The 27,740-nt window shown below is 36.5% G+C and overlaps 1 protein-coding gene across 3 annotated transcripts in view; it reads left to right on the forward strand.

The window, feature by feature from the left end:
• Positions 1 to 281: 281 nt before the first annotated feature.
• The window catches only part of LOC148949747 (retinol-binding protein pinta-like), a 164,506-nt gene continuing 137,047 nt past the window's right edge, over positions 282 to 27,740 (forward strand). The window contains exon 1 of one of the 3 annotated variants that reach the window (XM_089093712.1): positions 282 to 494. The gene's annotated coding sequence lies outside the window, so the exon portion shown is untranslated. Of the gene's footprint in view, positions 495 to 15,870; positions 15,923 to 20,151; positions 20,282 to 27,740 lie in introns of those variants that run through there. The other 2 variants (XM_089093711.1, XM_089093710.1) reach the window with 2 other exon arrangements.

The raw sequence follows: 27,740 nt of genomic DNA on the forward strand, positions 1-27,740 counted from the left end.
AGCGCAGTCCAATGGGCGGGATTAATTTACCTTCTTCAAAAGGGGTTGATTTGTACAGGTTTTGCCTTGCTTTGAAAATCCTTTGTTTCATAAATTGGTAGGAATTATTAAGCCTGTTTATACCGCATCTCTCTCGGCAGTGAGTGAGGAGCTACATACTTCCATAAGTTGCATATACCAGTTAGCGCGTCACGCATGGCAGAAGTGTACAATGCATGGTGCAGTATATCATTATCATGGGGTGTCGGAGGAAGCGCGGCTTGATAGGAGCGTCACAAAGGATAGAGCAGGTGGCACTCTCAGATATATACCAGGTGGTGAAGAGTGAGCAACCCTCAGTAGTATGACTACACACTAAACCAAAAAAATAGTTGATCAAGTTATTATATAATCAATACCATAGTTCGTTGGGACATTTGGCTCCTATTGGAATAAAAGTCAATGACTGAGGAAGGGGACTGATTTACTTTTCTTGCAGTGTTATCCAGGGTAGGGTAAGTAAAGTTTTTTGTTGTTGTTCCATTTCATCCATTTTTCTGGTGTTTAGTTTTATACCCTGTCTTCAAGAAAGACGAATTTTTGAAATGAAATTCAAAAAGTTTAGTTAAAACGTAAACGAGTACAGGACTTATGTTATAAATAAGGGAGCTGCCCCGCCTTCAATCTCCCATTCCTTGCGGTTTAAAACAAATCTAAATTTCAAAACATTCATTAGGGTAAGAGGGGGATTCAGAAACACGAAGATGGCTTTATTTATAATTTTACTGTGTTTTTTTGGAAAGTCTTGTTCTTATAAGATACCTGCCACCCTTTTCACCACTTTGTAGGTAAGAACATAAATGCACTCTTTTATTTTACTCTCAAAATATATCAAATTCAAATTTATTTATTTAACATAAAAAATACAAACAAATTTACAGCAGCCATATACAAAAACCCGAAGGTTTATTTACGATGGCTGCAAATCCATTATTATAAAGCTCTACATTCACATAACAACTATCTCTTTGCGGGGAAAAATCAGCATTTGAATTAAATCAACATAAAGAACATCTCCTACTCTGAAAGTATTACACTCTGTAAATAGCAAGTGAGAAATATCACCCATCATCCTTACAACATCCACTTAAAAAAAAAAAAAAAAATATAGCAACAACAGAGGTAAAAAAAAAATGAGATACTTATAACTAAATCAAATATGACAAAATCAATAAATATCAGCTAGGCTATAGAGCCGACTCCATGCGCTTTGGCTGGGTAAATTCGCGAAAATGCGACCTTTATCTGTCCTAACAATTTTCATACCAAACATTATTCAAATTTCTAATCATTCAAGAATAGAGTTGTCATTCCTCAGCATTCATGTTGCACGTTTTGTCTATATAAGACTTCAGAAAGTGGGACTGTGTGGTAAATCCCCTCCTTCGTTCTTGTCTGAAGGACCTCTTATGAACAATTCAAAAATTTGGGCACAAAAATTAATTTTTGAGGCTTCTAGCCAAAATTTATGTTTTGTAGAATTCAGAAATAGGCACTTTAATGTAGCGCTTTCGCTCTTGTTAATCATTAATTATAAAAACGGGTTTTTTCAACTGAAAGTAAGGAGCAACAATAAGACTTAAAACGAACAGAAATTATTACATAAATGGGGGGTTTGCCCCCTCCCCAACACCTCTCTCTTCCCGCTAAAGTTTTTTAGGACTTTTAAGAAAGATTTTATTGTTCTGATTAAATGAACCTTGTGTTTCAGGAGTCTGAAACAGGTTGTGTCTCAGGAATTGGGACGAAATTTGAACTTTAGAGTAAAGAGCGAGGTGTTGAGGAGGGGGCAACCCCCCTCATCTACGCAATAATGTCTGTTCCGGTAAAATTCTATTTTAGCTACTTTTGGCTATCTTGGAAAGGGGTTAGGTTATGAAAATGAAGCTTTCAGGGATGGCTCTGCAGGCTAAAGTATGTCCCGGGGAAGGTATTTTGAAGTACCTATCTCCACTCTTTCTCCCCCTAGAGGGTCCTGAAATTTGCCTATATGACAGGTCTATACCTATTGAAATTTTGACTAAACAGCATTTTACCTTAATTTTCAGTTATACATTTCTTTTTCTCTGGCTTTAGTTCTGAAAATGCAATTCCTGTTATTTGAATAGAGTTTTAAGCCATATCAATGTTTTTTTTTCAAATTTAGAAAATGTATTTGCATATCTTTAAAAACCTTAAAGGCCTAAATCTGGGGCTTAGTTCCTGAGTGCCCACTCTGCACTGCGTGCACTGCGTCCCGTGTCACTGCGTCCACGACGGAGCGTCCACCGCACCGAGCGCCCATCGAACGGAGCAACCACTGCACGGAGTGACCTCCGCTCGGAGTATCCATTCAGGGAGCATCCACAATAAGGAGCGTCCACTATACGCAGCGTCCACTATACGGAGCGTCCACAAACGGAGCTTCCACACTAGGGAGCGTCCACAAACGGAGCTTCCACACTAGGGAGCGTCCACAAACGGAGCTTCCACACTAGGGAGCGTCCACAAAGTAGTAGTAAACCACATGCGGTAGTATTTATTAGCTCAGGTTTGGCTTCAAAAAGAGGGCTAGGTCTACGAGAAGAGGAATCTCACAGATACTGGACGTGTTATATTACAAACATAAAACATGTTTCCCAGAGAAACCGGAAAAATCCGCAGGAAAATCGGCCCGGATTTCCGCACCCAATCCAATCGAAATTGCGCTGCGAATCCGCACGGAGCGTAGAAAAAAATGAGCTCGTTGGAAAAAAATGAGCGTGGTAGGGGGCCAAAATGCCCTTTAGTTTTTTTGGTAACTTAAAAAGGGCACTAGAACTTTTAATTTCCGTTCGAATGAGCCCTCTCACGATATTCTAGGACTGGTTAGATGCGACTGCAATAAACCAACGAGCTGGGTTATAATACATGGTATATGTATGGACGGCCTTACGGCTTTAAACTAATTCGTTTCATTTAAACTGATCTTTATATCTGCAGATTAGCTGTTTATAGTCTACCAGAAACGAAATTGAGCACGGTATTTCATAATTTCCCGAATTTAATTTTTGCCGCTCCCGACAAAGATGCCGCTGCTAAAAACAATTGCACCCTTCCGTTCCGTTAGACACAAAAACTTAAGCCTCCAAAAATAAGTAGACAGTAAGATTTAAAATTTAGAAGTAGAATAGTCCGAAAATAAGTATTCTGCTACCAAAATAAGTAGAAGTGGAAACACTGAGACATATGTCGAATCCTTGCCAAGTTCTCTTTGCTATGGTTGAAAGTATCTCGTAAAAAAAATGTGGACGCTCCGACTATGGACGCTCCGTAAGGGGATGCTAAAATTGTGGACGCTCCGTGGATGCCAGTGATAAGTGGACGGTCTGTATAGCTAGCACTCAATGCGGTGGGTGCTCCGAGTAGTAAGCACTCAGCCGCGGATGCAATGACACGGGACGCTCCGGGGTGGGCATTAAGGAAGCAACCCTAAATCGGGATTGAGCAAAGTTGTGAAGCAGAAAACAATTTGTTGTACTTCATTTAAGCAGAAAATCTATTTCGCAATGTTTAACTTTTATAACACACGGATTTTTAAAGGCATTTAAAGGCCAGGACTCTCTAGAGGGACAAGGAGTGGAAGTAGGTACTTTAAAATACCTTCCCTGGACATACTTTAGCCTGTAGAACCATCCCTGAAAGTTTCATTTTCCTAACCTAGCCCCTTTCCAAGATAGCCAAAAGTAGGTAAAGTAGAATTTTACTAGTTTTTTAAATAATGCCAAGAAATTTGGCTCCACCTCCACGGAAAAATCTTCCCTCCTCACGGAAATATCCTCTAGACAATTCAATCCCAGTGAAAATTTACTCCTGACAGTTATTCTTAATGTCTCCATGCGTGAATTGAGTCGGAAAAGAGAAAGCAAGACAAATAAAAAGAATTTCGGACAGGAATTCTCGAAAATTCTCCCAGTGTAAAATTTCCCTTGAATAGTTCACCCCCTGGAAACTTCTCTCCCCGTGGAAGATGCCCCCAGTAGAAATGCCCCCACCCTGGGAAGTATGTATACTTCCCAATGACAAATACTATAGGTAAACAAACAATGGGCAAATTTTATATAACTTAAACACCTTTCTCCAGGGACTGCGGGTGTCATGTTATCTCCAAGGGAATAGTTATTAGGCCTTTCAACTATGCTGAACAAAATGGCCATCTCAAAATTTTGATCGGAGAGTTTTGGGTAGAAAGGGACGTGGGAGGGGGCCTAGTTGTCTTCCAATCTTTTTGGTGATTTAAAAAGGGTACTAGAATTATTAATTTCTGTTCAGATGAGCCATTTTCTGATATTCTAGGACGACTGGGTCGATACAATCACCCTTGGGGAAAAAACAACAAACAACACAAATAAACACTAGTAAAATCACAAAATTCCACCAGTTTTGCAGTTAAGAGCTTGAAACTTCTACATTAGCGCTCTCTATTACACAGAATCTTATGGTGTTATTTGCATTAAGATTCTTTGGTTTTTAGGGGATTCCCCCCCTCGAATTCATGCAAATTTTCTCAGGCTCGTAGCCTTTGATTGATAAAACCAAATCTAATAAAACTTATATATTTGGAATTAGCATAATAAGCCGATTCTTTTGGTATATCTGTTGGTATTAAAATTCCGGATTTAGAGTTTTGATTATTATTTTGCCGCGTCACTCCTTACATTCAAGTAGATTGTGCCGTATGGATTTGCAGACGGCCCTAGGAACGACTGAAGCGTATCAATTTGAGGTTGATGAACTTTACCAAGGCTATCCCCCAGGACACTCTTGAGGTTGAACGAACTTTATTAAGGCCATCCCTTATTGAGGTTGAACGAACTTTATCAAGGCTTTTCCCTAAGGCGCTCTTGTGAACCTGGATTTGAGTGCGACTCATCCCCCCCCCGTCTAATACTAGGTATAGCTGCAGACTATATACGAAACTAATAATCATGTTGTATTTCCAGTCAAATTGGCCTTTTTTGTATTATGAACCTGCTGTTGATGGGAAATAAGTACGAAAAATAATGTAACCGGCAAAATATGTAAAGTTTTTCATTTAGTCTTGGGCTATATCCATATTTAGATCCTCCCTATTCGGGAGGAGTGGCTAGGATGCAAATTTCATAGCGACGACTTGTCCTTTTGTTACTATAATGTTTTGTCGGAAAAGACCGTGGCAGTGCTGCCTTATTGGCTTATTTCCTGCAAGACTGGGGGGAAATTTTTGAGTTATCCCGCCATCGTAAATCTTCGCTTATTTTATTTGATCTGGCTTATTTTTGGCGTGTTTTTCAAAGTATCTGGCTTATTTTTATTTCAACTTCTGGCAATACTGGACCGTGGACAAAAGTGTTACCTGATTATATACTTTTTTTAATGAAAAGTGTACCCCTTTTGAGAATAGACGTCAGCAGAGATCACCGATGGGGGTACAAATACCTCCCATCCGAGGAAAAATACAAACAATTTTAAACTTCACTTTGGGATATAGATTGCTGCATGTTCTTCCTCACCTTTCTCCTCGCATCTACTTAAAACTAACTCATTTTAATGTAAAATAAGGTACTATAATCTATTAGACCTGCAAAGTACCACCTTTATATGATCACAGCTATTCATTGGAAAGCAATTGATAGCAGCGATAAGTCGCCATTTCCAAACAGCACAAATTGTTTTTTTGTCTTTTTGATTGCTGGTCAACATTAAGTAACATTTTAACATTCCAATACGCTCATCTATGTGCTTGAACGAGAAAATTTATTTTAATCATGTTTGCAGCGATAGCTGTAACCTAGTAAAGAGCGAGCAACCGTTCATAGTAATAAAAAGTTTAAGAACGTGTTGTGACAAAAAAAGAAAAGAAAAAAAGACTCTCTGGTAAAAATTATAGTAAAAGTCAACTGCGAAACCCAATTTGTGGGAATTACAAAAAAGAGCCTGAAACCCCTCGAAAATTGTGTCAGATCTGAATCGTTACAATCGAAAGTCTTCCACTGAAGAATTAAAGCTCCCCTCCCCCGTGTAGAAAAACAAGAAAAATCCCTTTTTTGCATGAGAAAAACTGATGTCTTCTTTTTTTCCTTTTTTTGGCCAAGGGCGATCGCACTGAGCCATTCGTCATAGAATTTTGGAAGAGGGCTCGTTTGACAGGAAATCGCCATATCTAGTTCACTTTTTAACTAGCAAAACAGGTTATGCCAGAACGAGGTGGCATTTTCTGCCATTTTCTGCCACCAAACATAAATCTTTGCCCCAACAGGGCCAAAATACCAGGGAATAGGAACTTTAAGATTCTACTTGAATTCTGGAAACATATCGTTCAACTGAAAACAGATCTTGCTTGTTCTTTTTTTTGTTTTTGTAATTTTAGACAATTGAAATTGCGTATCTCATGGCCGGTAAAAGGCTAGAGAGCCTTATAGATTAGTCTCATATTAGTTTGCTGGCTATTTAAGGATTCTTCTGCTCCTAATCCTGTTTTGTCACGTGGGTTTTGTGTTTTCAGTAAACTGCTAGTTTTTCAGAATTCTTAAAATAAAGGGGAATATCAAAAGCCAGTTAATTTGAAACTGTTTTTCAGAAAAATGTTACATAGACTGCGGAAGAATAGTTCTTGTTCGTTTGGAGTGTCACTTCACTCTCTACTTACATCAGAAGACCTTGTTTTAAAAAAATGTATTTTTCTTTGTTTTTAGGTTTTAAAAATGTATAAACAAAAAACCGCGAAGAAAGGAAGAAAACGAGGACAATTAACAGCCAGTGAAAAAATTGAAAAATTATGCAAATATTTTGGTCAAGACCTCCGCTTGACCGTCCTCAGTGCAGAATAAAACTGATAAAAATATAAAAACCAAACCTTAAAATAAAAACACCAAACTAAAATTGGACGACCCTTTCCTAGTAACGGTGAAAGGGTAACTGAATAAAAAACACAAGTCTAAATGGCATTTCAGAATTTCATTTTGCGTAAAGCACTTTTAAAGGCTGATCGCTTTCCAGTTTGATTGTTATCGGAGACTCTATTCGATTGCACAATATAACTTTGTGGATGTATGTAAAAACGATCAGAATTAATAATTTTGTCATAAATGGGACTTAGAAAAATTTCTCCAGTGTCTCTATTGAGAGCTACCTTTTGGTGAATGTGCTTTTTTATTCCAACTGCCTTCACCGTTACTAGGAAAGGGTCGTCCAATTTTAGTTTGGTGTTTTTATTTTAAGGTTTGGTTTTTATATTTTTATCAGTTTTATTCTGAACTGAGGATGGTCAAGCGGAGGTCTTGACCGAAATATTTGCATAATTTTTCAATTTTTTCACTGGCTGTTAATTGCCCTCGTTTTCTTCCTTTCTTCGAGGTTTTTTGTTTATCATGATTAGCCAGTGTGGTGTCAGAAATTATTTAAAAATGTATATACAATAAACCTTGCAAACCGATCTGTATCCAATTTTGCCGAAGAAACTGTAGAAGTCAACATGATTTTTTGTTAACGCAGGGCATTACATAAATGTTTTACTTCGCAGCTCTCTTAAACTTTCCTTTGAAAAAATCTAAAATTTTGTCGCACAAAGAATTCATTAGGTAAACTGTCTTTGGTCTGTTTGAGGAGTTGTAGATACAAAATTCAGTTATTTATGAAATATTGTCCTTTATGAAATATATACAGATTTTAGAAAACTGAAGGATATTATAAAAATTAAAGATGTGTAGTTAATGTAATATACGGAAATTAGCGTTATTATTATTGTTTTTTTTTTCTGCCGCAATGCTACAAAGTCTTTTGAACTTCCAATAAGAAAGAACACTTTCATTATTTTCGCTTCTTGGACTTCAAAGTTTTAAAACTAGAAAATTGTCTTTATTCAGAGAGGCACCACCCACCCGCATCATTAAGTATCGGTTGTCTTCAGTCAGCCTCGTTGAAGCCCTGTCTTTACAATCGATGATCATCAAAATGTGTCTACATATCAGTATTTATGGAATTATATCATGAATTGTATGCCTACTCAAAACTCCTCTAGTCTTAAATTATCTAAAAACAACCTCAAAAAATCCTGTTGGTGCTCCCAAGACCTCCCACCCCTTTGCATTTCAAGACCTCCCACCCCTTCGAAAAATTATCTGATATTCCCCCCCCCCACCCACAGGAAAAATCATATTTGCCGTGTACGCTGTTGTAAGGGTACTTTCGTGTTATCCCGACCACACTCAAGAAGTGGAGTTAGGTTAATCATGATGAAATGTACCGAAATCTGATGAAAATATAATTCTTTAGTGACTAAATTATGGAAACTACAACAGAGAATTATGGAAAGCAGCCCGCCCTGAACAATTTTTTTAAATACCTAACCAACTCTATATATTAAATATTTAATTCAAATATACCCGCATGGTAGTTTATCTCACTCAGGCTAAGCTAACTATCTCCCAATGCAGACAGAGAAACCGGTTTTTACTTAGATCAAGAACTTGAGTGTGGTCGGGATAACACGTAAGTACCTCCAATGACTAGTTCATGCTATTTATTATAATTTACGCATCGATTGTGCACCGGGTCATGATTGATTAATCTTTTTAAGTGGACATACCACCAGTTTAAAGAAACCAGTTTACAAAGTCAAAGTTCGTTCAGAATTGGACGCCAAACCTAACAAATGAAAAGAACTATTGTTAGACTTAAGTAATACTTATTAATTAAGCTACGGGGGAAAAAAACTGAGTTGGAAAGTTAAAATCTGTACTATGGAGTCATATTTTATTTTATTTGGCGATTGACATAATTTTTTATATGCTGATACGACAGTGAGCCGTCCTAGCCGAGTGGTTAGCGCTCCGGACTTGAATCCTGAGGTCAGGGGTTTGAGTCCTGCTGTCGCTGGTGATTTGGTTTGGAACGGGGGTCAATGGTGTGATCCTCAGTCAGAGTCGCCCCAGCTGTAAATGGGTACCTGGAGAAATCTGGAGGAAAAATAAGGGACGTTTTGGATGGTTTGCCCCCTAACCACGTATTGCACTCCCGGACGAAAGCACCAAATCAGGAGATCGATACCTGCGCAACGCAGACCTGGTTAGCATGCGAAAAGGTTTTGTTTTTTAAGTTTTTGATATGTCAAGTCATTATATTTAAATTTCTTATTACAGAATTTCATAATCTATCAGGTGGACAGGCAAAGTTCCAAGGGCGCAATAGGGAGTACCCCTTCCTCCAAAATCTTTACCTTCTGCAACGTTCTTAAGGACGTTCGATAACTAAAAGTTATTTTGCGAGTTTCAGTGACGGCTGACAGTCTCAAAGACAAAGGGCCCATTAGTAAATGTTCCTAGCGCCACAGGGAGATTCCGAAGCATTTTTGGTAAAAATTGATAGTGGAGCTTAGATCTGTTGGAAGTTCGAAAAGCTAACGAGAGACTAGTTTAAAACGAGTGAAACCTATAATCTGCTAATTGTTAAACAAAACGCTGCATAGTCAGTGTACGTGAAGCATAAATAATGTACTCACTCTCCCCTCGGAGGGTGAGTAATTTCTACCTCACCCTCCCCTCGTCTCTCAATTAGAGCTAGTTCTGTGTTTATGTGATGGCTCAATGAGAGCTGGGATGTTTTGGTATTAAAATGCACCTATTTTCATATCTTCCTCCCTCCCTAACTACAAAACAATCAGAGAAGCCCATTGTAGAAGTTTAAACGCCTTTTTAAGTTTTCTAATTTGTCCATCAAACAGTTAGTGCACGGTAAAAAAAAAACGTACTTTCATGTTGACAGCATTATTTCACGTTTGATCAGCGTACTTTCTAGTTGTTGGATTAGCGTAAAAATAAACTTTTTTAGTGTATAGGTACTTCTGCCGTGTTTTTACCTTCCTCGAATATATGTTTAAACTCGTTCAGTGTACTGGGAGGAGCTAATGACAATCAACTGTTGCGAAAATGGGTCATACTGCGGGGCATGACCGATGCAAAAATATCGTGAAAGTAGGTTGTCCGGGTTTTGATCTATTGGGATTTAAAGCTACACAAACGAAGACCTTTTACTTGTTGTTGTGGACTTATTTCTGAAAGGTAAGTTCTTTTGATGTTTTTTTTTAGTTTTATATAAGTCTTATGAACTTTGCAGATAGAATGGTAAAATTCTACTTTAGCTACTTTTGGCTATCTTGGAAAGAGGTTAGGTTAAGAAAATGAAATATTCAGGGATGCGTCTACAGGCTAAAGTATGTACCGGGAAGGTGTTTTGAAGTATTTACCTCCACTCCTCCCTTTAGAGGGTGCTAACCATTGTTGACCTTTAAAAATTTGTGTGTTATAAAAGTGAAACCTTGTTAAACAGATCTTCTGCTTAAATAAAGTACAACAAAATTCTTTTCAGCTTCACAACTTTGCTCAATCCCAATTTATAAGGTTTTAAATATATGCAAATATATTTCCTAAATAAAAAAAAACCATTGATACGGCTTAAAATTCTACTCAAATAACAGGAATTGCATTTTCAAAACTAAGGCCAGAGACAATTAAGGTTAAAAAATTTAAGGTTAAAAGTTGTTTTGACAAAATTTCAATAGGTCATGTGACCTGTCATGTAGGCAAATTTCAGGAGCCTCTAGAGGCAAAAAGAGTGGAGGTAGGTACTTCAAAATACTTTCCCGGGACATACTTTAGCCTGTAGACCTATCCCTGAAAGTTTCTTTGTTCTAGCTTAACTCCTTTCCCAAATTTGCCAAAAGTAGCTAAAGTAGCATTTTTAGAATTAAACAATGCTCTCTGTGATTCTAGGCGTTTACCCCTCCCTGGAAAATACCCCTGCGGAAAATACCCAGCGGGGTATAATGTTCAACGGGGGGTATTTTATGGGGGGGGGGGGTAAACGCCAGTGACCACCCTCTGTACAGTGGCGGGCATTTGTGAAATCAAAAGGGAAAGGGGATTCTTATCAGAAAACACTTTTATAATACACTATTAATATACGTAAAAATTCTATGAATAAGATTTAATGTTTCTTTTCATTTTTATACATGTTGTCAAATAGTAATTAGATAATATATTTATCCGACTTGAAATAGATTGTAGGATTGTACTAATATAAAATAAGCAAATTAAGTGACATTTGAGTTTTCTGCTAGCTTCAAGAGGAGGGACGGGATAAAATTCATATACAAAGGAGCGTTGGCCTTTGGGTCCCGGCTCCTTCCAATGTCAAATTGTCTGATAATCGAATCCGATATTTTACGGGTGGCGCCTCATCTTCGCAGAGAAGTGTAACATAATGGAAGTGTCGTATTTTTATTCTTTAAAGAAATCATGTGATTCAGAATTTTGATGTTTTTTTTAGTTTTATATAAGTCTTATGAACTTTGCAGTTCGCTACTGCCGTTCCTGGAGATATTGTTAATCACAGCTTGACCTAATCTGAATGCTATACATACTCACATTATTCTCCCACTGAATAATTACTTATTGTTACGAAGAACCCTTCCTGATTGTAGTAACCTTATGAACTATCTTTGCAGGTATGTTGCCAAGATTGAACCAACGAAGAAAGCTCTCCTACCAGCAAGTCAGGGAATTTTTAAACAAACTTTAAAACAATTTTTCTTGTTTTTATTGTAATTTCTTAGTCAGATATATGTGATATTGATTATATTGAGTTATATTAAAGTTAAAGTTATATTAAAGTTATGAGTTATATTATATTATTGAATAATAAAGAAATAATTGGATTCGTTTGTCTTTTTCCGTAGTGTTTGTTCTGATGGTCATGTTTTTAAGTTGATACCAATTAGTCAAAAGTGATAGGCCAAGACTGTTTATGCTTTTTTCTCGTCATGCAGTTGGTTTTCGTGTACAGTTTTTAATATACTGGGCAGGAGCAACTGCAATGGAAATAGTAGAGGTTTCGCTTGGCAAGTTTCACTTTGAATTTAAACTTTGTATGGTACGATGGATCAAGGTCTTTTCGCACTTTTTTCTACTGCCATTGGACTTGATATTTTCCCCAGAAGTCTGGATCTGTGTTTAAACCCAGCCTTTCAAACAGTTTATGGTGACGAACTGTAAGTAAGGAGCGACCCGGCACAATAGTCACTGAAACTCTAAAAAATAGAATTTTGATACCAATAGATACATCAAAATAATTGCATTTTTTGTTTATTTAAAATATATAAGTTACGAGCCTGGAAAAATTTGCCTTATTTTCGAAAAAAGGGGGAAACACCCCCTAAAAGTGATAAAATCTTAACGAAAATTACACCATCAGATCAAGCGTATCAGAAAACTCTTCTGTAGAGGTTTTAAGCTTCTATCTGCAAAAATGTGAAATTTTTTATGTTTCGCCAAAAGAAAGATCACGGATGCGTATTTATTTTTTTTTTTGTTTTTTTCTTTCCCGGGGTGATCGTATCGATTCAGTGGACCTAGAGCATCGCGAGAGGGCTCATTCGAACGGAAATTAAAAGTTCTAGTGCCTTTTTAAATTACTAAGAAACTGGAGGGTAACTAGGTCCCCTCCCAAGCTCTTTTTTCTCAAAGTCACCCGATCAAGATTTTGAAATAACCATTTGGTTCAGCATAGTCGAAAATTTAATAACTATGTCTTTAAAGATGACTTAATCCCCCAAAGCCCCCCGGGGAAGGGCTGCAAGTTATGAACTTTGCCAATTGTTTACATACAGTATTGGTTATTGGGAATTATACAGATGTTTTCAGGAGGGATTTTTTTAACAAGGGGGGGGGGTCGGGGAAGGGGATTACTTGGGACGATATTTTCATGGGGGAAGGGATATTTCTATGAAGGGAGCGCCGGATTTCCAAGCATTATTTAAAAAACGATCAGAAATTAAGTTAAAAAAACAGTTTTTTCAACTTAAAGTAAGGGGCAACATTAAAACTAAAGCAAGGAGAAGATTTCAACTTAAAGTAAGGAGCAACATAAACTTCAAGGGTCATTCTTAGAGAATTGGAACAACATTCGAACTTAAGCGTAAAGAGCGAGGTATTGACTAAGGGGAAAACCCCATCATATAGATTATAATTTTGGTTCGTTTTAAGTTTTAATGTTGCTCCTTACTTTCAGTTGAAAAAGCAGTTTTTTTTGTTTATTACATTAGGATTTGATTGCGGTACACCTGTCAAACTACTGTTTTCTAGTCGTTTGACAACCTGTTTGCTACTGGAAACGATTTAATTGTAATACAACTGTTAGATTATAGACTATTTTTACCAATTGTTGAACAATAATGTTGGTTTGAATAATAGTTGTACATAATGTAGTTGTACTATATTAATTTTACAATTAATCAAATTGTAAAGGCTGCAATTCCAAATTTTAACTCGGAACCCTCCCCGCTCTAGAAAAAAATTATTTTGTCCTGCCCCCAAAAATCCTCGTGCACCCCCCTCCCTCCCATAAAAACTTGTATGGGTTGCCCCACCCTTAATGGCTAATCATTATCTATTTAGGCTAAGGGAGTTTAATTGTACGCCAAAAAATCAAGACGCGGAGGGTTCTTTGATAGGTAAAAATGAAACTGGAAGGCCACGCCTTTCACGCCAAACCAACAAAAAATTTCAATAAATGACTGTAGTTTCGCAACAGAAAAGGGTCATTTTACGTTGAAGAATTGTAATTTCAGGATGACAGGGATTGGCTATCTCGACTACAGTGGGTCCGCCCATAACGTTAAATCAGTCACAATCTACGCTAGAATACCTTATATTTAACCCTCTGACTGAAACACGCTGAATTAGCGTCCGTTAGTAAAAGTACGCTTTTTTAGCATAAGGCCCACTTGTTGCACCATAATTTAGCGTAAAAGTACGAACGGATTTTTTACCGTGTGGTAATGAACTATAAGTAAGAACCGACATGGCTCAATAGTAACCGAAACTCTACAAAACGGAAATCTGATATTAACAAATATACAATAGATTTGGCTTATTATTATTCCAAACACATAAGATTCATTAACATTAGTGCTATCCATCAAAAGCTACAAACCGGAGAAAATTGCCTGATTTTCGAAAAAGGAAGAAAACACTCCTTAAAAGTCAAGCAATCTTAATCACATAATCACATAATCAAATTCAGCGTATCCGAGAACCCTCTTGTAGAAGTTTCAAGCTCCCATCTCCAAAAATGAGGAATCTCTATATTTTTGCCAGAAGATCAAGGATTCTAGTTTATTTGTTTTTTGTTTTGTTTCTTTTTCCAGGGGGTGATTATATCAAACCAATAGTCCTAGAATATCAGGAAAGGAATCGTTCGAGCGGAAAGTAAAAGTTCCAGTGCCCTTCTTTAGTGAACAAAAAAGGTTGGAAAGCAACTAGCCCTTCTCCCACCCCCCTTTTTGTCTGAACTTTCCAGGAGAAATTTTACACTGGGGGAATTTGCTAGAATTCCTTTACGAAATTATTTATATTTGTCTTACCGACTCCATTTTACATGTGGAGATGTTAAGGAAAATCGTGCAGGGGAATTTTTACTGGGTTGGAATCGTGTAAAGTATATTTCTGTAGGTGAGAGTGGGGGAGGGATTTGCCACGGTATTTTTCCAGAAGGAACTTTCTGCGGGAATAACTTTCTACTAGGGGATGGGGGGAATTTCTGCTTGAAAACTTTTCCACGCAGGAGGGGATTACCGGCATTATTTTATAACAATCAGAAAGTAAAATCTTTTTCAAAAGAAAGTGTGCTAAGAAAAAAATTTCACCCGAGATGATCTGCAAGAGAATTTTCCGGGTGGAATTTCCACCTAGAATGAAATTGTCTGGGGTAAATTTCCCCGATGGAAGGGGGGGGGGTGTTTTACATGAAAAGAACTTTCCACGGAGAAATTTTCCGTGTGGGGAAGGAATTGTTCACGGAGAGGGAGCCGGGTTTCCCGGTATTATTTAAAAACGATCAAAAAATTAAAATGAAATTATTAGTGCTAGTTTTGTATAATCCTAAAAGCATAGGTAAACATAATTAGTCGGTTTATTTGTACTAGTTGTATTAATATATGTTATATATTAATAGGCTGTCAAGTAATAATTTTTATTCGTTTTAAGATTCAACTTCGCTCTTTACTTCCCTCGGAAAAACGTTGTTTGTTTAAATTAATACTTGTATGATATAGCCCCGACCAGTCAAGTTGTTCATCAATTGACGCATTGTAGAACCGGTTTTTTCGTCTTTCAGCTTAGTGTGAGACAAATCAAAAAGAAGTGACAGAATAGATGGTAAATATATAATTTGGGCCCTATATTTGTATATTGGGGGTGGGGGATAAAGTGTTTGGACAGTGTGAAGTTAGAAAACAATTCTTACTTCATAATATGCCGAATAATTGTACCTAACGCATTAGGCATGCAGACCCGCTCTACTTTATTCTCCCCCCCCCCCGAATGCGCTAATATATGGCCCAAATTGTTTTCTAAAGTATTATATTTTTATCATACTTAGGCGTATTTCATTAGGATTGAGCGTCAGGGAAACATTTTCTACTTAGATGAAGAATATTAGGTCGAGCTATATCATACAAGTACCCTACCCTTTATTCGACTTTTGTTAGTGATTCTATTTGCCAAGTTTGAGTCCCCCCCCCAAAAAATTTTGTCCAGCCCCTTAAAACGTAACAAATGTGTTTTTAATTATTTCTTTCTGTAAATCCCCCTCCATAAAATTACCCCCCCCACGTAACAAAAATCCTGGATTCGCCTTGAATAATGTCCTAATTTATTGCAAGCATGTATTGTTTTATTTGAACCTGATAATTATAGCCTAACGCGCATGGTTTCGCTATCCAAGTTTTGGAACTCATTGCATTCTAGCGTAAAATTCATTAGTGGACAAGGAGACATAGGATAGCAAATGTGGCAAGTAGAATACTTTCCTGCGATAACAATTTGAAAAGGTCAGCAATTTTTAAAAAAAATTAATTTTACTTGGTAAGCAAAGAAATGATCTTTGATCTGAGGAACAAAGGTTCTATTTGCCGTTCTGTGTGGAGTTCAAGGGTAATGAAACAAAACCTTGACCTTATGGGTCAAGGGCAATTCTGCCCGCCCAATTAATCTTCATGATTTTGGGACACAAATTGCGTTCTGGTTTTAGCAAAGGTTCGGGGGGGGGGGGTTTAGAGGGCAGCGGTAAGTAGTATTCCAAAATGGAAAGATAAGGAATCACATAGTCTAGATTATTTAGAAAATATCTGGGAGTTTCTAGGTTGCTTGTAGTATCAAAATTGGTAAAGATCAGGAATGGCGGCTTTTTAGAAGGATATATGCTAGAACAATTAAATTACTAATTTTATTTAAATTACTATTTAAATTACTAATTTTATGTTCATCTTTATAGTTTTGTTAGTTAGATAGAAACAAAAGAGAGCATGGAAAGAGAGACACTTCTGTTTGTTAGGAACAAAAAGAGAGACACTTTTAGATTGTTAATTTTATGGTTTTGTTCGCGTTTTTGACAATTCATCCCCAGCCCCTCTAATGGTCTCTTATAGCCCTAGGATATATAAAAACAGTACTTACGTGTTATCCCGACCACACTCAAGAACTTTGATCTGTTTTATTTTTAAAACCGGTTTTTTTGTGCATTCTCAGATAATCAGCTTAGCCTAAGCGGAATTTAGCTACTATGCAGTTATATTTTAATTAAATATTTAATATATAGAGTTATCACGTTAGGTTACCTAACTTCACTTCTTGAGTGTGGTCGGGATAACACGTATGTGCCAAAAAAAACTAACCATAAAAATGATGGAATTCTTAGTTTATAAAATTTTGCAAGTATCATGGGCTCCCATAAGCTGAATTTCAGGAGTGGGCTTACCTGGTCTAATTGGCACTTTTAATGCTTTATGATAGAAATATCAAACCAAAAATATAAAAATAAGTCAGCATCATTCAGCCAGGAGGGGCTGGCTCCCCCTTCTGCCCTCCATTATGGGTGCCCATGGCCATGGGCGTAGGCAGCATATAGTCTAAGGGGGGGCAGACATTGTCTAGGGGGGGCAGTCGATAGTGTGATGGAGTTTTATCAACTGCTTTTTCCAAACCATCTGCTTTTACAGCCATATCTAATGTAAATTTGAAGGTCTAGGGGGGGGGCAGCTGCCCCCCCACCTCCCTACGCCCATGCCCATGGCAAGTATCAATCATATTTTCATGTTTTTTAACATTTTAGCTGCTATTGAATCACTTTTCATCAATTATTATGTTATTTTTTACTTAGTCTAGGGAGGGGGGCTTGAAATTAATTACCAAAACACAAAAAATACCATCAAAATGAAGATAAAACTGGTAATCTAAGAATGTCCCCTTTTTATTCTAGCATGTCTTCTCCTGAAGAGCCGCTATTCCAGATCTTTACAGTACCTTTGATTGTTATTAAAAAAGAGGATAAAGGTTTAGTTCAGAGCCCATGTCCCTTCCCCCTGGCAAATTTCATAGAAGCTATAATGACGTGTTACCAAGGCCGTAACCCGGGGGGGGGGTAAGAGGGGTTTGAACCCCCCCCCCTAAATGGTTGTCCGACTCGTTAGCCCTTCTTTCAAATCAGGATCACTCAGGGATTATTTAGGGAATGTAGATCGTATTTTTTAATCAATCACCCAAATTAAATATCTCCCAGGTAGCTTAGTCAGCATTGTGACTAAAAACACTGTATTCAGTCAGCGTTGTTTCATAAATAGGCTATTCTGCTTATTAGGTGGCCTTTTCAGTCCGTAATTGACTTGTACAGCTGCTTTCCTATTTGCCGTTTTTTCGGACGTAATACCAAATTAATAAACTAACTGAAGATATGATTCTCTTATGCTGTGTTGAAAAGATAATTATTCCCAAAAGATAAATTCGCAACAGAAAAAGGTGTCAAAAGATAAATTCTTAATTCTTTTTATGAGGATTTTTTTTATAAATAAATTTGATCAGACGTAAACCGAATAGATGTTGAAATGCTGATGTCAAAATGAATCGTTTGATGTCCTGAGATGTCGATAAGTCTAGGCTTTAACTTTAATGGTTTAACTAATCGGTTTCGAAATCTAAACAGAGAATGGAGACTTCTTCCATTTTTGATAGGTAAAGGAGGTTTATGTTTGAGTTTATCTCTCATTGAATTTATAAATGTCGTCACCAATACGAAAACACTACGAAGCACGGCTAGCACAAATTCTTGAGCATGACTCCTGAACTGGGTCATGGGTCCTAGCCCCTAGTTAGTTTTTTTTAGTATATTTTTGGGGGTGAAACTTGCTTTCGCGGAAGAAAAACCGTTAAAGGACTATTTTGTGCATGCAGATAAATACAGATTTTGATTAAAGGGGAAGGGAATTTTTTTCTCTTGATAAATGAGCACTTCCTAAGTTACATTTTCGGTATCTTTATCCGGCTTTGTCTCACGGCGAGGAGACAGTTTATAGGGGGGATTATTTGTCTTCGAATTCTGTGTTGGGAGGGAAGGGGTAAAAAAAATTGTTTTGTAGTTCTCACAAAAGAGTACACAGGAATGCAGATGGAAAATAGAAACAAAACAGGAGAACAGAAAAACACTTTATTCTGTTTTTTGTGTGTAATTCGACGAGTTTTGCTACTAGTGCCAACTTTATTTTGACACGTCTCCCTCAATTAATGTTGAACTGATCAGTTCAACTCAACAATTGTCAGAATTAAAACCACACAACTCTACTTTACATAATAAACGCCACCAAAGAACGTTTTCCACCCCAATGCATTAAAGAACAACTACCGACGCCAGTCCTAGAGGAACTCTAGGACTGGGGTCCTAGAGGAAGGCCAGTCCTAGTCTCGATGTAAGAATACAAGAACGAAAAGAGTTAATTTTAGTAGTTTAATGTTCTAAGGTATCAATCGAAAATGCAAACTATATGTGAGTTAAAGTATTAATTTTATATTTGGTCACAAAGGATTTAGTTTGATAAGTGTTTAGACTCGTCTAAACCTGTCTCAATCTGTATTTATGTCTAAACAGGCAAATGCGTGTAGTTTTTTTTTTTTATTTTTTATTTAGGAGGTAACGAAAATTCAAATGAACGAATAACAAGTGACCTAAGAGGGAAATATAAGAAATGACACAGAAAATCGTAAAAACCGGGACATTTTGAAGAGTGGCTCCAACCCAAAGGCGTGCTTCCTTTTATCAATGTGCCTGTCTTCATTTGCCTTGTTTTAACAAAATACACTGAAGATGCTTGCACAAATGCTTGCAAATATATACTGCTTGCACAATGCACAAATACAAAATGCTTGCACAATGTACAAATCCTGGCAAATACAAAATGCTTGCACAATGTACAAATCCTTGCAAATACAAAATACTTGCACAGACGGGACGGACTTTTTGGTTGCTCTCAGGGACAATTAGGAAGATTTTTCTAAAAATTAATTTTTCTGATTTTTACTCACCTCTGCTCTTTAGGATTGCTCCTATGTTTTGCAATTTACAGTAAGAATTGCTCTTCCTTGTGAAAAGCGAGTGAGTTCAAATATGAATTTCATTTTTTCGATACTGTTAACGTCATGTATCCACCGTTCTACTGAAGTGATTGGGAAAAGACGGCGTCCAGGTTCTTGGGGAACACGAGCTATACGCATTAGGAGCAGGGTCGTTACTAGCCAAAGTGTTTTTTTTTGTGGGACGGGGGAAGGCAAGGAACTTTACCCACTGGATGGTCATTTTTACCGATTGTTTTTTCTTATTGATAATTAGCATAATCTCCGTTTTGAATACGATACGTAAAATCACTGCACGAGTCGGTAAAACCGCTGAATTTACCGACCAAAATTAAGATTTTGGTAACATGTCATGCCACTATTTTCATGCGCTTTAGTTAACCAAATGGAAAATTGTGGAATCTTCTATAAAATCACGGCAGGAGTCAGTGAAACTGCTGGGTTTACAGGCAAAGTTCGAGATTTCTTTATATGACTTGCCAGTATTTTCGTGGTCTTTATTTAACCGAATAGTGGCGTCAAGTTGGACCTTTCGCAATTTTGCCTAATCGGAACTGTGACTGCAAACAGTGCTACAGCTTTAAACAGATTGGTTGGAAGAAGCTCATGCGCATCTGTGTTGGCGTCAGGCGCCTTGGTGCTGCAATGATTTGTTAGTGGTAGTGTAGGCTACTTGCAGTATATATCGACCACACTCAAGTAGTCGGATCTGATCTGTCTGCGTAAAGCTGTTTGTCTATCTGCGTTCGGAGACAATTAGCTTAGGCACAATGAGATAAACTACTATATAGGTATATTTCAGTTAAATATTTAATATATGAAGTTGGTATTTTAGTTAGGTTAAGTATTTAATATAACACGTTCTTGGCGGCCTGCTTTTCATTTTTCTTTGTTGTAGTTTCCATAATTTTGTTACTAAAGTATTATATTTTCATCATATTTAGGTATATTCCATTAAGATTAACCTAACTTCACTTCTTGAGTGTGGTCGATATATCATACAAGTACTAGTAGCTCAGTTTCTTTTCTTTATTTTCCTCTGATTTACTCCTTTACCTTCCATATTAGAAAGTATAGTCAGGTTGTATTATGTAATATATCTTTAATATGCAGTTACATTTCCTGTAACTGACTGAAATACATTCATGACTCTGATGCGTGATAATGTTAAAACTGCCAAATAGGGAACGTCGCTATTTATAACAATGAGTATTAATAAATTATGCAAATTTGTTTTATAAAGTGAGGTAGAGACAGACCTTATTTTTTCCTTTATACTTGTAACAGACCGCTGTAAAATTTTAATTTCTCAGAAGAGGGCTGGCCAATTTTCTCAAGGTACATACGCAAGGCAGAGGGGGCTTCGGGCCCATGTTTCCCTGAGATGTCTCAAGCTGTGTTTTTGTATATGATCAGAAAGGCCTTATCCAAGGTTTTTTTTGGGGGAAGGGGTAAATTTTGTTCAGGTTTTTTGTAAAAATACTTTACAAAACGTATCAAGAATTTGTTTATGTGGATTTGTTACTTTTTTACGAGTCGGACATTTTTTTTTTGGGGGGGGGGGCTTCTAAACCAGCAACCCCTTCCCCCCGGGACACAGATAAATTGATCAGGTTGTTTTACATATAGTTGCCCTTTCTCAAATTGTTCTTTTTTTCGGAAATAAGGCCTTTTGCACGTACTTTGTAACTTTCAGCGAAAAAGACGAAAGAAACTTCTGCAATAAACTTTATTAAACTTTGAGTCCTAAATACATTAAATATTACTTGAGGTTGGCAGAAGCCAAAGGGATTCAGTTCACTTCAATGGAAAAACGATTATAGAATCCTTAAATACGATGGTAAAACTAGAGCTGCATGGGCTGTGCAGGCCGTTTGGGGATGGCAATTGTGGCATAACTCATCAAACAGTAGATTTGTTTTCCTAATAAAAAAACAAACATACAAAACAAAAGTATCCGTTATTTGTTTCATAGACTTATCAATTTAGTTTGGAAGGACTCATAACTTATATCCTGGGGTTAATGGGTTTAATAATGGGGTTAAATCCTGGGGTTAATTTTTCTTTTATATTTTATTTATCTATTATTATTTTTAATTCAGTTATTTATTTATTCATCTATATTTTTTCATATATATATATATATATATATATATATATATATATATATATATATATATATATATATATATATATATATATATATATATATATATATATAGGTTATAGTTTATCTATTTTTGGTCTATTTTTAGTAGTTTTAATTAAATAGTTGAGGTTTATGTAAATAGTTGAGTTAATAGGTAAGTAGTTACGTGGACTTTCGTGCGATCGCAAACCTTCATAGGTTTTCTCCAGCGTAAAAGTGTTGTTTAATTTATTTATTTGTTTGTGAATGCGGATTAATAAACTTATGAACTTATGAATGGCTTGAATTTTGGGCTTTGAGGCTCACCCTCCCCCAACCATACCCTCAAATTTGAAATATATGAAGTGGTTAGTAACCACCATGAATAAAATCATGGTTATGCTCGTGCTGCAGGTGCTGCATTTTTGACCAGCCAATAAGATCCTTGTGGCTGTAAATCTTATAAATTTCAGAGTCTCGCGACTTAACTCAAATAAGCTATTTTAAAGTAATCAAGGCCGTAGGCTACCCAGGATTTTTTCCGGAGGGGTTTTACTAAAAAAAAATTCGGGGGGGGGGGTACACAAAAAAATCGAAAAACGCATACAAAATTTGGGTACTCTTCTATTAAACGGACTCTTCTATCTACGGCAATGCATACAAGGCAATGTGAAATAGACTGAGACGCGTGATGAAAATAGTTTTACAATGACTTCTGGGATATAAACAAAGGCAAGAACTGTATTTAAACTGTATGCTTTGCCCCCCACCCCCCACCCACCCTAATGTGCAAATATATAGCTCAAATTCATTTCTAAACTATTATATAATCATCCTATTTTATATTATTTTATTAACATTCACCAAACTTGTCTTTTTAGAGAGGCCCGGATAATAAGAAAGTATCAAAATTTTCTACGAACTGTTTGATAAATAATATACATGCAGTCAGAAGAAGTGAAAACCCACTTTTATTATTTAAGTTCTAATCTTTTTAAATAATGCTAGGAAATCTGGCTCCAACTCAACGGAATAATCCCTCCTTCTCACAGATAAAAGAAAAATTTCGGGGGCGGGGTTACACAAAAAAAGCTAAAAAAGTATACAAAATTTGTTTATATACATTTTTGTCACATTTTTAAGAGTCAGACAAACCTTTGGGGGGGGGGGGTTCATACCCCCCTACACTCCACCCCCTCCTCTGGGTACGGCCTTGAAAGTAATATTTCTTTTGATAGTATACCCACTCTTGCTTTTTTCTTATTTTTATCATGGAACGCCAGAGATCTCCAATATAAAATATTTAATTTGTTAAAGCTGATTACTTTCCAGAGAATGTGACGAGAAAATTCTGCAATTTGACCTAATTTTGTCAATGACATTAAGATATAAACAAAGCTTGGCTCCATGGGCGCCAAACTCCCGTAGTTGGTGCCAGGGAAGGGAACTAAGCCTGTAATGCTGCTTAAGGGGAGCTGAGGGACTGATCAAAAGATCGAAGGCATTTATGGAATTCTCAAATACAATGGCGCAGCTAGGTGGGCGCACGCTGTTTGAGCCGCCCTGAACGGCCAATGTAAGATAGGGTGGTCAAATAGGGTATTTACATTATCTTTTAAGTTTTAGATTTTATTTATGATGGAATGAGGCTATTCAAAACGAACACGTGGTTTGACACCAAGTTTTGCTTTCTTCATATATGCTTAAATTTCATCTGAGAAGAAGAATGGGTTTTGTATTTTATTTTTTAAACCATTAAGGCTCGCTTCCAGCTAAGGTCGATCCTAGGGTTGATGGTGTCTGAGGCTTAACTAAACTTGCCCGTCCCGAAAAAATTTTACGTGAACTAGCAAATTACTAATGCGATCGACTTAATTAATCCTGACCCCAGCACTGCAGCTACGTCAAACCCTCCCCTACTAATACTACTAATACCGGCAGTCCCTCCCCTCTTCAACGGTTCTGGATCGAGTCCTGTATCTTAAATTAATTGGTTAACACATTAATGTAAATCTTTAGAAAATGTTCACTCAGGATCGTATTCTTTATTTTTTTTGGGGGGGGGGCGTGCGCACAAGTCATTTGAGGGGGGTATGGCTCAACTGTGGAACATTTATTTCTTATGGGACTTTAAAAACAAGAAAACGAGTAACAAAAAATTTGTATATTTATATAATTTTCCGTATTCCAGGCGAGAGGGGGTATTAGACCCCCTTTACCTGGTATGACCTCGTGTTTCTTTGTGCTGGTCAAAACTATGTTAAATAAAAACAAGGTATTGGAAAATACATTTTTTAACTAAAGTTTCTTATTGGTTTATTTCTACTGTCTTTACTCATGGTTATAAGAATGAATTTTATGTAAGCATTGCTCTAAATGGGTACCTGGAGAAATCTAGGGAGGGGGACTCGGGAAGCGTCGGATGATTTGTTCTTCACCGCGCATTGCACTCCGGGCCGGAGGCATACAATTTGGAGATCGGTATCTGCGCAACGCAGACCATTGGTCAGCATTCGAAAAAGTTTAAGGTTTAAGTTATAACGATTAAGACACTTTGTTTATAAAGGCGATTACAACTAGGGCCCGGCCGATTTATCGGCCGATCGATATTATCGGGCCATATTTTTATGCCTCTTGGAGAACTTAGGAGATATTTAGAAAGGGATAGATTGAGGGATGGTCCTTACAGTTGACCTATGTGTGGAAAGATGGATGGGTCTTTGTATAATTTTTTAGGGGAATGCAGGGAGTTTAGGGAGTTGTACTTGGAAATATTTGGTAGAGAGGTCAGGGGGAAAGACTGTACTTTGGAAATTTTGAGAAGCAAGAGTTAGTTAAATATAGATAATATTGGGAAGTTCGTCAGGGCAGGTTTGAGGTATCGTGATGACTTTCTTAAATAATAAGTTTTAGTATCTTTTAAGTTTATGTTTTGTTGCTGTATTTTTTCGCTTGTTTTGCGTAATATCATCATGACTCAATTGGGATTTTTCTGCAAACAAATCTATCTTTCTATCTATCTGCCTTTTTATGCGGGTAAGTGTCATAATCGGATATCGGGAAAAATACTGAATTCAGAATCAAATGAATTCAAATTATATTTGTTGTCAATACACACCTGGTATAGTAATGTTCTAAATGTATGGTGACTTCAAGAACGTACATCCTCTACCAAAACAACTAAAAAGAATATAATTAACCCTACATTTCTGTTTAATCAATGGTCACTTGCGTGGGTTAAAGATCCAAGATTCAATCGGTTAAAACCATGATCATGGTTGCAGCGGCAGCTGCAACCTAGTAAAGAGCGAACCACAGACCGTAGTAACCAAAAGTTAAAAAACGTGTTTAGAAAAAACTACCTGGTGGAAAAAAAATTTCATATAACGCTGATTCAGAAATGCTAACTATTATTTCGGTTCGTCTTAAAAGTAAAAGTTTACTGCGAAAAAAAAATTATTGTGATTTCAAAAAAAAGTCCTAAACCCCTCAAAAATGGCGTCAGATCAAAATGAAAAGTCTACCATTGGAAACAGCATGGTCGAAGACCTAGCTACGGGAAATTACAACCCCCGTCCTTGATGAACAAGGAAAATGACTTTTTTGCATGGGTAGCACTGATCTAAATCCTTTTTTTTTTCTTTTTTCTAGCAAGGCTAGGGGTTGACCAGAACATCATAGAGAGATGTGTAATAGCTCATTCGAACGGAAATAAAATTTTCTAGTGCCCTTTTAAGTGACCAAAAAATTGGAGGGCAACTAACACCCCCCCCCCTCCCTAAATGCCCCCCCCCCCCGAGGAATTCCAATCACAATTTTGAGATAGCATTTCGTTCAACATAGTTCAAATATCCAATGCCTATCATTTTGGTTATGATATGACCCTCCTTAGTCCTTGGGGAAATGGTCGCACACTGTATCGGTATCAGACATATTGATAGTAGTATGTTACCTTATACTTCTGAGCCTTTATGTTCCATCCTGTTTTATTTGCGGCCTTTACGTTCCTTCCGGTTTTTCTGGTAAGGTAATTCTACTTCTACTGGTCATTACACTCTTTCATTGTCAGGAGATTTACGCAATTTCAAAGTTCAATGTCTTTTTTTAGTGATAAATCAAAACCAGCATCTCTTGTTTCGTTGTTATGCAATTATTTTTTGTATATATTCAGGTTTCAAAATAGATTGTTCAACAGTTCTGAATAGTTTATTGAACTTAACACTACAGACATTTTTTGTAAACATTTACATAAAAAATTGATAATTCTAAGCAATTTCTGGTGAGTAAAAATTTTCTCATTATTATAATTAAAAAAAAAATTGTCTTGTCATTAATTTAAGGAAGAAATTCTTTCCTTACACTGTGTGGTTACCTCTTTTAAAAAGTTTTGACTACTTAAGACAGACACTAGAACTAAGGGTACTTATACACTTAGAAGCCTATTGTTCAGGAGCTGAAACCTCTAAATAGTTCTCTTATAGGCTGAAATTTACGGTGCGATTTTTATCAAGATCAGTGTGCATTTTTAGAGATGTTTTTGAAAAAAGTGCTTAGCTTTCTATCGGTAATTTGGGATTATAATAAAATGTTGATTCTTTTAATGTATTAATTGTTACAAAAGCTTCCTTTTTATCAAGATCAGCGGCTTTTTTTTTAGGAATTTTTTTGAAAATACTTCCAGACCAGCCCGCATTTACGGTGTGGTTTTTAAAAAGATCAGTTAACCTTTTTAGGGATGTTTTTGAAAAAAGTGCTTAGCTCTCGATCGGTAATTTGGAGGTTAGAATAAAATGTTAATTCTTTTAATGTATTAATTGTTACAAAAGCTTCCCTTTTAGAGTTTCGGTTTGTTCCTTACTTATAGTTCGCTACCATGTACTGCTGGAAAATGTATTTCAGTGATATTTTTAGATCATAGTAGCATACTGATGCTTTTAGTCTTTAGAAGAAGAAGAGCCAAAACAATTTAGAATCTATTACGACTTCTTTCATCTTCGATAAGCGCATGGATAAAAATTCTAACTGGCATTTTTTGTTTTTAATTTACAGAATGGTCGGTTTAAGTTTTCTTTTAAAAGATACTCAGACAGGACGGATGGTGCACATAGACAGGGAGTACGATTCGCATTATGATGTTTTTAGTCTCTAGAAGAAAAACCAAAACAATTTAGAATATATTCTGCTGCTTATCTTAGTTTAAGAGCTGAAAATCATTCTGAAAAATCTAAATTTGTAACAATGAGTATTATATTTTGATAATAAGGGAAAATATAAATATTTATTTGATTGAAAAAAAAAAATGTTTTAAACTACTTTAAATTCCTAACATAAACTGAATTATTTTCCAAACCCAAAAATGCATTTTTTTTTCATGCTAAATTTTTGTCTTTTTTTTAAAGGAAGAAGATATGTGCAATAAACCCCCTTCTGAAAAGAAAGCAAGATATAGCGAAGGTACATTAATGCAAGCCACAAGACCATCAATTATCATATTCGCTGGAAGAACTACACATGACCTGGAACAGTCAAGGGCCGTGACTCTTTTTATGACAGGGTCCTCTGACCCCAGTGTTTGCTCCATGCCAATTGGAAGGAAGATGAAAAGGGACTGGACTTCTTCATATAATAGCTCAGCTCTGCCTACTGAAGATTCTGAGCTTGACCCCCTTCAAGTTTTGCCAAGGAGTTGAGATATAGAAGCCCAGTCAGAATTTGTAAGTATATACATAATTTTTTCTATCCCTATTTTAAAAAATAAGAAAAAATTTTCTCAGGCGCATAGCTTTTGATGAGTAAAAACTTAAAATTTGTTTCTAAAAACTATTTAATTTTCTTTCATTAACCAAATTAGCAATATATTTAAAGGAATGCTTATCACGCATTTCTATATAAAAAAAAAACTTACCTCGTAACTTCTAACCAAGACGCATTCTAATGCAATAATTCCAATATTCCTTTTAAAAACAAAAACTATCTATTCACTGTTTCTCAAACTGTCACATATTTTGTACTAAACAGTCATACACATCCGGGCTCTTATCAAATTATTCCCATCGCTATAGTCTGAATTTTAATCCGCTTAGTGAGGTTCTTGAAACAGGATATGTATTTGCGATAAGAAG

This window comes from Artemia sp. Qi Xiang Cuo, chromosome 8 (genome assembly GCF_049724085.1).
Source record: "Artemia sp. Qi Xiang Cuo chromosome 8, ASM4972408v1, whole genome shotgun sequence".
In the NCBI taxonomy this organism is placed as follows: Eukaryota; Metazoa; Arthropoda; class Branchiopoda; order Anostraca; family Artemiidae; genus Artemia; species Artemia sp. Qi Xiang Cuo.